Raw genomic sequence first — 13,548 nt, forward strand, 5'->3', positions numbered from 1 at the left:
GGGAGCCCCTAGAAGCTCTCACTGGGGTAGAGTGGAGTCTGTGCTCCTGCAGGAAGGGGTAAGAAAGCAGAGAGCAGTATTTTTGTTTCTAATGTATTTGAGAGGCAGAGAAGCATGCGCACACACATACACAGATGGATCGTCTCTCTTCATCTGTCTCTCCGTGTGTCTCTGCCTTTTAAATAAAATGAAAGTAAATAAAATTTAAAAAGGGCTGACATTGTAGCACAGTGGGTTAAGCCACTGTTTGTGATGCTGCCATTCTATATCTTGAGTGCTGATTGAAGTCCTGGCTGCTCCACTTCCAGTCCAGGTTCCTGTTAATGTACCTGGGAAGGTGGCAGACTGGCCCAACTACTTGGGCCCTGCCATCCATGTGAGAGACCCAGATGGAGCATCTGCCTTCAGCTTTGCCTAGGTTTGACAATTATGGCCATTGAGGGAATGAACCAGTAGGTGGAAGATCCCTCTTCCTCTCTGTTATTCGCTTTCAGATAAATAAATCTTTAAAAAATAAGAAAAACAGCTCTAGTTTGGGAGAATTAGAATCATCATAGAGGGTGATGTGGTTTTACCTTAAAATTTTTTTAAGCATTTATGTGAAAGGCAAGGAGAAAGATCTTCCATCCGCTGGTTAACTTCCCAAATGTTGAAGCCAGAGCCTGGAGCTCATTCTTGGTCTATTATGTTGGGTGATAGAGACCTTAAGTATCTGAACTATCTGAGTATTTGGAACTGCTGCTCTCCAGGGTACCCGCATTAGCAGGGAGCTGGAATCAGGAGGGAGGTTGAGACTGAGTCTCAGAGCCTCCACTGTGGGATGCAGGCCCTCCAGGCTGTGTCCTGAGTGCTGCCCTGAGTCCTAACTTCCTCGATTAGAGGCAGACAGTTAGCCTACTGGACAATGCGACAGACTCATTTCATGGATGGGCAGAAATTATAGAGTGAGGGTGTGCGTGTGTGTGTGTGTGTCCTAGTCTGTGTAGGAAAGTGGTAATTAAAAGTTTGGGTCAACATTCAGGTTTCCTTGTGTATCATTTAGACTTGAGCAGTTGCAGAGTGTAGCTGCTCGGGGGTTGCAGACTCCCAGAGTATCTGAGAGAAAATAAGAAACACCATATGGGATGGAGAACCTTGTTTCTGCCAAGGGCCATTTGGATATTTATAACATCATTTGCGGACCATACAGAATTATCAACTTAAAAATTAGCCTGTTGTGGCCTGTGTTGTGCAGCAGATTAAGCTTCTGCCTGCAACACTGGCATCCCAAATGAGCACCAGTTTGCGTCCTGGCTGCTCTACGTCCAATCCAGCTCCTTGCTAATGTGCCTGGGAAAGCAGTAGAAGATAGCCCAAGGGCTTGGACCTCTGCCACCTGGGAGATCCAGATGGAGTTCCAGGCTCCTGGCTTCACCCTGGTTCAGCCTTGGCTGTTAGGCCATTTGGGGAGTAAACCAGTGAATGGGAGCTCTCCCTTCCCCCAGTAACTGCCTTTCTTTCTTTCTTTTTTTGGTAGTTTTTTTTTTAAAGATTTATTTATTTGAAAGACAGTTACAGAGAGAGGTAGAGACAGAGAGAGAGGTCTTCCATCTGCTGATTCTCTTCCCCAATTGGCCGCAACAGCCAGAGATGCGCCGATCCTAAACCAGGAGCCAGGTGCTTCTTCCGGGTCTCCCATGTGGGTGCAGGGTACTTGGGCCATCTTCTGCTATCCCAGGCCATAGCGGAGAGCTGAATTGGAAGAGGAGCAGCTGGGACTAGAACCGGCGCCCATATGGGATGCTGGCACTGCAGGCCAGGGCTTTAACCTGCTGCATCACAGCGCCGGCCCCTTTTGGTAGTTTTTTAAAAATATATTTGAAATGCAGAGTTAGAGGGAGAGACAGAGGTCTTCTATCTGCTGGTTTACTCCCCAGATGGCCACAATGGCCAGAGCTGGGCTGATCAGGAGCCAGGGGCCAGGAGCTTCTTCTGGGTCTCCCATGCAGATGCAATCTTCCACTGCTTTCTCAAGCTGGATCAGAAGTGGAACAGCTGGGACAGGAAGCGGCACCCATACAGGATGCTGGTGGTGCAGGTGGAGGCTTAATCTATACCACAGCACCACCACCACCACTTCTGTAGATTCGTTTTTTATTTATTTGACAGGGAGAATTAGAGGGCGAGACAAAGGTCTTCTCTGTTGGTTTACTAAACAAATGGCTGCAACAGGACGGGCTGAGCCAGGCCAAAGTCAGGAGCTTCTTCCAGGTTTTCCATGTGGATTTAGGGGCACTTGGGTCATCTTCCAGTGCTTTCCCAGGTGCATTAGCAGGGAGCTGGATTGGAAGTAGAGCAGCCAGGACATGAACCTGCACTCATACGGGACGCTGGTGCTGGGCTAACTTGCTACACCACAATGCACGCCCTCCTTCCTTCTTTTTTAAAGATTTATTTATTTGAAAGGCAGAGAAATAGGGAAGGAGAAGCAGAGAGGCAATCTCCCATTTACTGGTGACTCCCTAAACGGCTGCAACAGCCAGGTCTGGATCAAGTGGAAGTCAGGCACCAAGAATTCCATCGCGGTCTCCCACATAGCTGATGGGGTTCAAGTACTTGGGACATTCTCTGCTGCCTCCCTAGGCGCATTAACGGGAACCTGGATCTGCAGTGAAGTGCCTGGGACTGAAATCAGCACTCTGATAAGTAATGTTGATGTCACAAGCAATGGCTTCACCTGCTGCCCTCAGCACTGGCCCCAGTCAGGATTTCTTCTTTTCCTCTTTTGGAGTTAGTTTTTTTCCCTTTGAACTTTTTTTTTAATTTGTTTGAAAGGTAGAGTGACACAGAGGGGTCGGTGAGAGGGGAGATCTTCCTTATGCTGGTTCATTCTCCAAATGCCTGAAACACCTGGGGCTGGGCCAGGTCGAAGCCAGGAGCCAGTAACTCCATTCTGGTTTTGCCTGTGGGTGCCAGAGGCCCAAGTACTTGGGCCATCATCTTCTGCCTCCCAGGCACATTAGCAGGAAGCTCTTGTTGGTAATGCCGAGCAGCCAGGAGTTGAACTGACACTCTGATAAGAGATGTGGATGTCCCGGGCAGCAGTGGCTTAAGAGCATTTTGTGCCTTTGCCCATGTTACTGTGCTTATGCCTTTTTTTTTTTTTTTTTAAAGAGTTACAGAGAAAAAGGAGAGATAGAAATCTTTCTTCTGTTGGTTCACTCCCCAGATGACTGCGACAGTCAGGACTGGGCCAGGCTGAAGCCAGGAACCGGGAGCTTCTTCTGAATCTCCCACACTGGTAGCTGGGACCCAAGCAATTGGGCCATCTTCCGCTGGTTTCCCAGGCCATTAGCAGGGCGCTAGATCAGAATGGAGCTGCTGGGATGCCAGCATCACAGACAGCAGCTTTACCTGCTGCACCACAATGTTGGCCCTGTGCTGGTGCTTCTTAAGCCCCTCCCCCTGCTTTTCAGCAGTTGACACTCCAGGCCAGGAGTGAAATGATGGCGTTTTTTTTTTGTTTTTTTGTTTTTTTTTTTTTAATTTTTTGTCAGGCAGAGTTAGACAGTGAGAGAGAGAGACAGAAAAGTCTTCCTTCCATTGGTTCACTCCCCTAATGGCTGCTACGGCTGGCAATGCGCTGATCTGAAGCCAGGAGCCGGGTACTTCCTCCTGGTCTCCCATGTGGGTGCAGAGCCCAGGGACTTGGGCCATCCTCCGCTGCTCTCCTGGGCCACAGCAGAGAGCTGGAGTGTAAGAGGAGCAACCAGGACTAGTACCCGGCGCCCCAACCAGGACTAGAACCTGGGATACTGGCACCGCAGGCGGAGGATTAGCCTAGTGAGCCGGGACACCGGCCATGATGGCAGTTTTGAGTAAACTGGTGATTAATGTGCTCCTTCACAGTAGATCTTTGTGCGCGTGTGCCCTTGGGTATTAAAGTAGTTTTCCCAGGAGTCGTATAACCTGCTTTGCCTCTTGACCGTCCCCTTCACTCTGATCATTAGTCAGTAATACTGCTCAGATAGCAATTTCTATTAATAGAGACTTGGAGTAGTTTACAAAATTACACCAGCCAGAGGGCTTAATTTAGCCTTAATAAATAGGGTTTTCTTTTTGCTTTTTGCTTGGGTTTGACAGCTAAGCATTTGCTTAGTCTTTTTACTCTGGGTCCAGGATGGGAAGATGGGTACGATGCAGAGTCCAAGATCATAAACCAAGGTGTCAGTGTTGAAACTGTACTGTTCTCTTAGCTGAAGTGAAGCAAATCTGAATGAAATTCCAGCAGTATTGTGACAGAACGTATTATATATAATAGATATTATATATAATGATAATATTATGTATAAGATTTATTGTTTATTTGAAGGGCAGAGTTATTTGAGAATTAGAGTCAGAGAGAGAGGTCTTCTGTCTGCTGGTTCACTCCCCAGATGGCTGCAATGGCTGGAGCTGCACCGATCCAAAGCAAGGAGCCAGGAGCTTCCTTCAGGTCTCCCATGCAGGTGCAGGGGCCCAAGGACTTGGGCCATCCTCCACTGCTTTCCCAGGTGCAATATAGCAGGGAGCTGGATCGGAAGTGGAGCAGCTGGGGCTTGAACTAGCACCCATATGGGATGCTGGCACTGCAGACGATAGCTTTACCCGCTATGCCACAGCACCTGCCCCATGAATTTATATTTTGAAAGCAGGATTGTAGTGGGAATAATCAGCTAAATGTTAAAAATGTCTAACTTGCCTGTAATGGGTACATTTAATAGTGTTTGAGACTGCTTCTCAGTTATACCTTCTCAAACTAATTTTTTCCTGTGATCAGAAGTCCATTAATTGGAATTAATTTTATACCTTTGAAATTATTTGTAATTTTTGGTCTTGGGTGATTAATTGGTGTGGGCAAGAGTCTGAGTGATACTCCCTGCTTCCTTTCGAGTTGGTCGGTGTGGCATATTTCGGGTTCACTCATGGGCATTCACCAGTGTTGTTTCCTTCTTTTCCTCCAGGGCCTCTGCTTTTCAGGAAGATAAAGCTTTTAAGGCTGCCTAACACTAGAAGGAGAGGTAAGGTACCTGAAAACAGATTTCTCCAAAAGGAAGTGGAGGAATAATCGTGTCCTTGGGAAGACTGTTAGCCACAGAATGTTCAAACACGAATTGTAGGGACAAAGCACTATCCAGTAATCTGTATAATTAAAGTAAGAAATGTGGAAGATAAAAGTGTGAAGGAAAGGAAAAACCCGTTGTGCCCCCAGTGAAAGAAACATTTCTTCCACTCAGCTCTCGTGACGACTTCCCAGAGAGTCGTGGATTTCCAGTTGTTGTAGCTGCATAAATACTGTAGAGTCTCAGTGTTCTGTGCCCTGGGGGGGCACATGCAGCCACATTCCTGGATACCTAAGTGTAGGGGAGGCGTGCCAGTTGTGGGGTGCCCAAAGACAGGGTGTGTTGTATCCAGGGATATGGTGGGCAGGGCCCTGTTGGTTCTCTGGTTGGGCGTTTGCTCTTCATCTCTGTGGATGTTTTGTACCTGAGTATGGGAATCTACAAACAAGAAGCTCCTGTTACAGAGCTCTTTCTACCAAATGAGGTGTGCGTGTGGAAACAGAACAGTGGAATTTGATTTTGCAAGTATTCCATTTTCCCTTTTGGGCTTTTCCTCTCAGGCATCCCAAGGTTGACCAGGGATTGCTTAAGAAGATTCCCAGGGCTGTCTATGGCAGGAGTGGACCAGTTCTTCCTTGGTTGTCATAAATGCATTAATTAGGCCTGGCCTTGTGGCCCAGCGGGGTAAGCTGCCACTTGTGATGCCAGCAACATATTGGAATGTCGGCTCCAGTTCTGGCTGCTGCATTTCAGATCTTTTCCCTGCTAATGTGCCTGGGAAAGCAGTGGAAGGTGGACCAAGTACGTGGGTCCTGCCGCCTATGTGGGAGACCCAGATGGCGTTCCCAGCTCCTGGTTTTGGCCTGTACTGGCTCTGGCAGTTGTGGCCTCTTGGGGAGTGAACCAGTGAATGGAGGAAGATCTTTCTGTCACTCAGTCAAGTAAATAAATAAATTTTTGAATAAAAAGCTTAATTAGCTTGGTGGTTTTCTGGTGCTGAGTTGATTTTCTGGCCAATCTTTGCCAAGAAAAATGATGTAGTCAATAATGGAATTCCAAATAGCATTCCAAATGGCATTTCCTTTTTATTTAGCTATTAATCAGAACCTGGGACACCATCCATTTCTGGGTCCCAGTTTCACTATGGAATGTGTCCATGAAATTTGCATCTCATCACTGTGAGTGCCCTGTGCATACTCCTGCTTGGGCTGGGAGGTCCCCTGCTCCCAGGAAGCATTCTCATAGGAATGTTTCATAATGGAGTCCAGCCTGGTGAGTAGTTCTTGAAAAGGGGTAAATTCTGAGTTTTGGGGAAAATAAGGCAATTCTGCTTATGTGAGGTATGATTGAAAAAGTATCTTTTATTTTTAGACTTGAGCAGTGTTGGAAAGATTGAATTGCTGGAGTGGAGAAATTTGGTAGGAGGAGACTAGAAGAGAAGCTCTTTATTAAAAATCTAAAAATAGAATGTATCAAAGTCACAAATAGATAACAGTAGGGTTCCTGTCTCGCTCTCTCCAGCTCTGAGTTTAGGCAGATAGCTGTTGCTCTGCTTACCTGGAAGAAATCACCATATTTTGTCAGAGGGTCCATATATGAGACCTAAACACTCTATTTGCCATTCTGAAGATGTCCCCTCTCTCCCGCCCAGGTTTCAAAAGGAATTTAGAAAGAGACTGGATTTCTGGGCATAGGGAAGGAATTCTTAGCAAGAGAAGTTGATTCTTGTGTGTGCATTGCTGGTCCTGAGCTGGCAGGCCCATGGGGTCCCCTGTCTCCTCGCAGCCCTGAGCTGCTTTTCCCTCTGTTGGACGTGGCCAGCCAGAGAGAGGCCTTCTGTGAAGGCTTTCTGGTCCACCAGTAATCTGATGGTACCTCAGGTTGCCCTTCTGTTTTGGGTTGGTGGATTTCCCTTTGGATTCTAACAGCTGGAGAGGGAGACAGCTGCTTATGCTTTCTTCCTGCGCAGGCCTCTGGTGCCCCGGGCTGCCTGTGCCCTTTCCCTCTTGTGTGAGGGGGTGGAGGAATGTCCTGGCCTCCCCTCTTCCATCCTGCCAAGGACTTCAGGGAGAATGGGGCCCATTGTAGGCCGTGCCTTCAGGCACAGCCCTCTGCTTCAGTGTCGGGCCTGATGTGGCCTTTGTGTCCGGTCTGCGGTGGTTCTGGGTGCCGAGGGGCTGAGAGCCCAGCCAGCCGTCTCTGCCTCACTTGCTGCTGTGTGCTCAGGAGTGTTCTCAAGGATGGTACTTAGATTTTGTTTTCCCTCAGGTCTACCCTTGTTTTGTTAGGTTTTGATAAGCAGTGTTGCAGATCCCTTGCTGGCCTGAGCTCCTTGTGATGCAGGTCAAGGCCTGCTGCTCCCAGAGGTGGCGGAGTGCCTAGTCATAGGAGGCTGTGTGCTCACTCCTTCTGGGCCTTTCCTGGGAAGTATAGTATTGATCTTTGAATGAAATTGGGCTTTAGATTCTTGTTTTCTTTATCTTGACTTTAAGTAATTTTTTTTTCCCCAAAGATCTATTTATTTGAAAGTCAGAGTTACACAGAGAGAGGAGAGGAAGAGAGAAAGGTCTTCCATCCGATGGTTCACTCCCCAGCAGGCCACAATGACCAGAGCTGTGCTGATCTGAAGCCAGGAGCCAGGAACTTCTTTGGGTCTCCCACGTGGGTGCAGGGGCCCAAGAGCTTGGGCCATCTTCTACTGCTTTCCCAGGCCGTAGCAGAGAGCTGGATTGGAAATGGAACAGCTAGGTCTTGAACCAGCACCCATATGAGATGCCTCAGCTTCAGACCAGGGTGTTAACCCACTGCGCCACAGTGCCGGGCCCCTTTAAGTAATGTTAGAACTCATTGAATATGTGAAATGTCACATGGTTCTTCAGATAGGGGAAGCCAGAGGCTTTTTAAAAAACGGGTTTGTTCTGGGTATGAGTGCTTTTCCTGAGATCAAAATGCCTTGGTCACGGCTGGCGTTGTGGCATAGTGGATAAAGCTGCCACTTGCAACGCTAGCATCCTGCAGTGCCAGCATCACATATGGACGCTGGTTCGAGTACTGGCTGCTCCACTTCCAATCCGTTCCCTGCTAATGGCCTGGGAAAGCAGTGGAGGATGGCCTGAGTGCTTGGGCTGCTGCACCTATGTGGGAGATCTGGGTGAGGTAGCTGGCTCCTGGCTTTGGCCTGGCTCAGCCCTGGCCATTGCAGCCATTTGGGGAGTGGAAGATCTTTCTGTCTCTCCCTCCTTCTCTGTAACTCTCACTTTCAAACAAGTAAATCTTTGGGGGGGGGGGGGGAAGATTCTTTGCTCACCAGACACTTCCATTTCTAACCCTAGGCCAGTCATGTCCCCGGGAAAAAACTGTATGAGAGTATGGTTTCAGTGATTGGATAGACACTGACCTCATTCTTTCCAGGGGTGTGGCTAGCTGCAGTGCTTTGGCAGATCCTTGCAACAAGTGGGTGGGTGAGCTTTGGGGAGTGCGTTCGGAGGAGTCCTCTTCGGGCTCTTGGAAGTGACAAGCCTTCTCTGTATGAGCAGATGGATAGCTGCTGAGGAATTTGCTTCTCTGAGACCCAGATAGGTAGACTTTGTAATGTTTTTTTTAAAGAGTTATTTATTGGGGCTGGTATTATGGAACAGCAGGTCAAGCTGCCACCTGCGACACCAGCATCCCATAAGAGCGCTGTTTGGAGTCCCAGATACTCCACTTCCGATCCAGCTCTTGCTGATGTGAATGGGCAATCAGTGGAAAGTGGCCTGAGTGCTTGGGGCCCTGCTATCCACATGAGAGACTGAATGGAGTTCTAGGCTCTTGGATTCAGCTTGGCCCATCCTTGGCTGTTGCAGCCATTTGGGGAGTGAACCAGCAGATGGAAGATGGCTCTCCCCCATTTCTGTAACTCTGCCTTTCAAATAAACTAAGAAAATATTTTTTGAAGGATTTATTTATTTATTTGAAAAGCAGAGAAAGAGAGACAGATTATCTTCCATGCACTGGTTCATTCCCCAAATGGCTACAATAGCCAGGCTTGGACCTGGCCAAAGCCAGAAGCCAGGAACTCCGTCCAGATCTCACATGTGGGTGGCAGGGACCTGAGTACTTGGACCATTTTCGGCTGCCTTCCTAAGTGCATTGGCAGAGGGCTGGATCAGAAGCAGAGCAGCTGGGACTGGCACTCTGATATGGGATGCTGGTGTCACTAGTGGCAGTTTAATCCACTGTGCTGACCCCGAGATAGGTATACTTTGCAATGATTCTGAAATTTTTTCTTTTTTCTCTTTTTTTTTTTTTTTTTTAAATTTTTTGACAGGCAGAGCGGACAGTGAGAGAGAGAGACAGAGAGAAAGGTCTTCCTTTGCCGTTGGTTCACCCTCCAATGGCCGCCGCGGTAGGCGCGCTGCGGCCGGCGCACCGCGCTGATCCGATGGCAGGAGCCAGGTGCTTCTCCTGGTCTCCCATGGGGTGCAGGGCCCAAGCACTTGGGCCATCCTCCACTGCACTCCCTGGCCAGAGCAGAGAGCTGGCCTGGAAGAGGGGCAACCAGGACAGGATCGGTGCCCCCGACCGGGACTAGAACCCGGTGTGCCGGCGCCGCAAGGCGGAGGATTAGCCTAGTGAGCCACGGCACCGGCCTTTTTTTTTTCTTTTTTTTTGACAGGCAGAGTAGACAGTGAGAGAGAGAGACAGAGAGAAAGGTCTTCCTTTGCCGTTGGTTCACCCTCCAATGGCTGCCGCGGCCAGCGTGCTGCAGCCAGTGCACCACGCTGATCCGAAGGCAGGAGCCAGGTACTTCTCTTGGTCTCCCATGGGGTGCAGGGCCCAAGCACTTGGTCCATCCTCCACTGCACTCCCGGGCCAGAGCAGAGAACTGGCCTGGAAGAGGGGCAACCGGGACAGAATCCGGCGCCCCAACTGGGACTAGAACCCGGTGTGCCGGCACCACTAGGCGGAGGATTAGCCTGTTGAGCCACGGCACCGGCCCTGAAATTTGTTCTTGATCATATGAGTAAAAAAATTCATTTCTAAGATGCTTTATGTATATGATTTCTTTGTCTTCCGTAGCGGTGTCTAGTGATAGGAACAGCTGGTACTGGCATTGGCCCAGGTATTTACCTTCTTCTCATCCTTTTTTAATTATAGAAAAAAAAATCCCAGCCAGTTTTGTCTTTCTTCCTGAGCTGAGTGCTGTGTTTCATTCTTGGTTTTAGGATTGGGAGTGGCATTTCATTTTTATCAAATAAGGAAATAAACATACTTGCCATGCTGAGATCACACTGCAAATGCCAGCATTTGTTAGAAGATGGTATTGAGTTTTTGAAAGGAGAATTCTTTGACAGGGCCTGGTTGTACTATGGTATTTTTAGCCATTACTTCCTAGGGTGTGAACTGTTACCTACTAAAGACCCTTGCCTTTTGGCAAGATAGGCAACACTTTCGGCATGGGTGTCATTACATTGGACAATGGAAACACTGACTGCTGAGCACTAGAAACTTGGGCCTGGGGAAGGAATCTGCCAGAGGAGCTGAGTTCCCTGGGACCATCTCATCCCACTGTGGCCCTTCGACTTTTCTGCCTCAATAAAATTGGGATAGGTATCTTCCCTATAGGTAACCGAGGAAAAAATGACTGCTCCTGCTGCACCCTCCCTGTGCAGGGCCTGGCAGTGCTCCCTAATGACTGCTTGTTGCCTGCCCTTTTTCATTCTGGTGTGGATCTGATGTGTAATAGAAACTGTGGACGTATTTCTTCTCTTGAGTTATGGATTCAGAGTGTTTGTTACATCTTATAATTACATACAAAATAGGTTATATGTACCAAATACCTTATAGAAAGAAAAAGTAAAATCTGGACTTGAGCCTATTGGTACCTCCCAAGGAGCCCTAGCTTGACTGAAGTTCTGAGTGATGGGGCATCTTGCTGTCTTATGTGTGATCTGTCAAGATGAGTAAAGGGGGGCCAGCACTGTGGTGCAGTGGGGTAAAGCCTGGCATCCCATATGGCACCTGTTCTAATCGCGGCTGCTCCTCTTTGATCCAGCTCTCTGCTATGGCCTGGGAAGACAGTAGAAGAAGGCCCTAGTCCTTGGGCTCCTGCGCCCAAGTGGGAGACCTGGAAGAAGCTCAGGCTCCTGGCTTCGGATCGGCACAGCTCCGGCCGTTGTGGCCATCTTGGGAGTGAACCAGCAGATGGAAGACCTCTCTGTCTCTACCTCTCTCTGTAACTCTGTCTTTCAAATAAATAAAATATAATCCTCCTTCTGCGGCACCGGCATCCCACAAGGGCCCCAGGTTCTAGTCCCGGTTGCTCCTCTTCAGTCCAGCTCTCTGCTGTGGCCTGGGAGGGCAGTGGAGGATGGCCCAAGTGCTTGGGCCCTGAACCCGCATGGGAGACCAGGAGGAAGCACATGGCTTCTGGCTTCGGATTGGCGTAGCTCTGGCCATACTGGCCATTTGGGGCGTGAACCAACGGAAGGAAGACCTTTCTCTCTCTCTCTGTCTCTCTATAACTCTGTCAAAAAAGGAAAAAAAAAAAAAAAAAAGTAGTTCTTGAGATGATAGTTTGCTACCTCCTCATTAGAAAAAAAATTGGTTAATCAAATAAAATAATTCTTTAGAGTGAAGGATCATACTTTTTTTTTTTTTTTTTTTTTTTTGTGGGGAGGGGACAGGCATAGTGGACAGTGAAAGAGAGAGAGAAAGGTCTTCCTTTTCCGTTGGTTCACCCCCGAAATGGCCGCTGCGGCCAGCACACTGTGCCGATCCGAAGCCAGGAGCCAGGTGCTTATTCCTGGTCTCCCATGTGGGTGCAGGGCCCAAGCACTTGGGCCATCCTCCACTGCCCTCCTGGGCCACAGCAGAGAGCTGGCCTGGAAGAGGAGTAACCGGGACTAGAACCCGGCACCCATATGGGATGCTGGCGCCGCAGGTGGAGGATTAGCCAAGTGTGCTCACTGTTTTTTTACCCATGTGACTTCGTGGCTGGGTGACCTTTAAACTGACTTTGTGCTGTGTGCTGGGCAGCAGCGGATTCTGTATCTGGAACATGGAATTCTGAGCTGTGTAACTCTGACTGTTCAAAGGTTTATTTTATTTACTTGAAAGGCAGAATTAGAGAGGAGAGAGAGAGAGAGAGAAGGAGAGGAAGGGAGGGAGAGGGAGAGAGAAGTCTTCCATAGAGAGAGAGGGAAAGAGAAGTCTTCGTCTGCTGGTTCACTCCCCAAATGGCCACAATAGCCAGGCTGGAGCCAGGAGCCAGGAGTTTCTTCCTGTTCTCCCACATGAATGCAGGGGCCCAAGCACTTGGGCCATCCTCCACTGCTTTCCCAGGTGCATTTGCAGGGAGCTGGATTGGAAATGAAGTAGCTAGGACGTTCTTGAACCAGTGCCCATATGGTGTAACAGCGCTACAGGTGGTGGCTTAACCTGCCATGCTATAACACTGGCCCCTGGAATTATTTAAAATAGGAAATTTTGAAGGTTGTTTTAAGTTAATAGGTTGAATGTAGTGTTGAATATATGAACTTTGTGTAGAAGTCAACATATTCCCTTGAAACATGAGCAGTTTGGAGCTTCCTGACTTCTTGAGGGACAAATGGAGCAAACGTGTTAGTGAGAAGACCAGGGTACAGGCACCAGTGTCCAGCCTCATAGCAGAGAATGACCCCACTAAGGCCAGAGATAGGATTCAGCCTCCAGGCGGTGAAAGCATCATGTGTGCGGTTTCCTGCTGGGGTTGTTGAGTTCTGGGTTCTGAGCAGAGAAGGTGGCGGGTGATTTCCCCGCAGTGGAGACTGTCTTCTCTGGCCTGTGTGTCAGGCAGGTAAGAGTAGAGCTGCTGGCTGTTACCAGACAAGATGAGTATACTGCCAGAGGGCAGCTGCCTGAGAGCCCAGATGCTCACTCTTAATCCTCTCCTAGGCTGGAGGGGAGCCCTGGAGTGGTGCTGGGGCAACTGCAGAGAGGAGGCCCCTGGACAGGAGCTCATGAGGATATGATTAGAAGCAGGTGAAGCCCTGTGTGGAGGCAAGCCCACTTCTTTTCTTTTCTTTCTTTTTTTTTTTTTTTAAATTTTTGACAGGCAGAGTGGACAGTAGAGGGAGACAGAGAGAAAGGTCTTCCTTTTTGCCGTTGGTTCACCCTCCAATGGCCGCCGCGGTAGGCGCACTGCGGCCGGCGCACCGCGCTGTTCCAATGGCAGGAGCCAGGTGCTTCTCCTGGTCTCCCATGGGGTGCTGGGCCCAAGGACTTGGGCCATCCTCCACTGCACTCCCTGGCCACAGCAGAGAGCTGGCCTGGAAGAGGGGCAACCGGGACAGGATCGGTGCCCCGACCGGGACTAGAACCCGGTGTGCCGGCGCCGCAAGGTGGAGGATTAGCTTGTTAAGCCACGGCGCCGGCCCATTTCTTTTCTTTTTTAAAGATTTATTTCTTTATTTCAATGGCAGAGCTACAGAGAGGCAGAGGCAGA

General features: G+C 49.0%; 1 protein-coding gene across 3 annotated transcripts in view; it reads left to right on the forward strand.

The window, feature by feature from the left end:
• Positions 1-13,548, forward strand: part of DAG1 (dystroglycan 1) — an 80,551-nt gene that overhangs the window by 3,941 nt on the left and 63,062 nt on the right. For 2 of the 3 annotated variants that reach the window (XM_062200873.1, XM_062200872.1), the window contains exon 2: positions 4,983-5,039. The exons of the other annotated variant lie outside the window; for it this stretch is intronic. The gene's annotated coding sequence lies outside the window, so the exon portion shown is untranslated. The remainder of the gene's footprint in view (positions 1-4,982; positions 5,040-13,548) is intronic. 3 annotated transcript variants of the gene reach the window in all.

This window comes from Lepus europaeus, chromosome 9 (genome assembly GCF_033115175.1).
Source record: "Lepus europaeus isolate LE1 chromosome 9, mLepTim1.pri, whole genome shotgun sequence".
In the NCBI taxonomy this organism is placed as follows: Eukaryota; Metazoa; Chordata; class Mammalia; order Lagomorpha; family Leporidae; genus Lepus; species Lepus europaeus.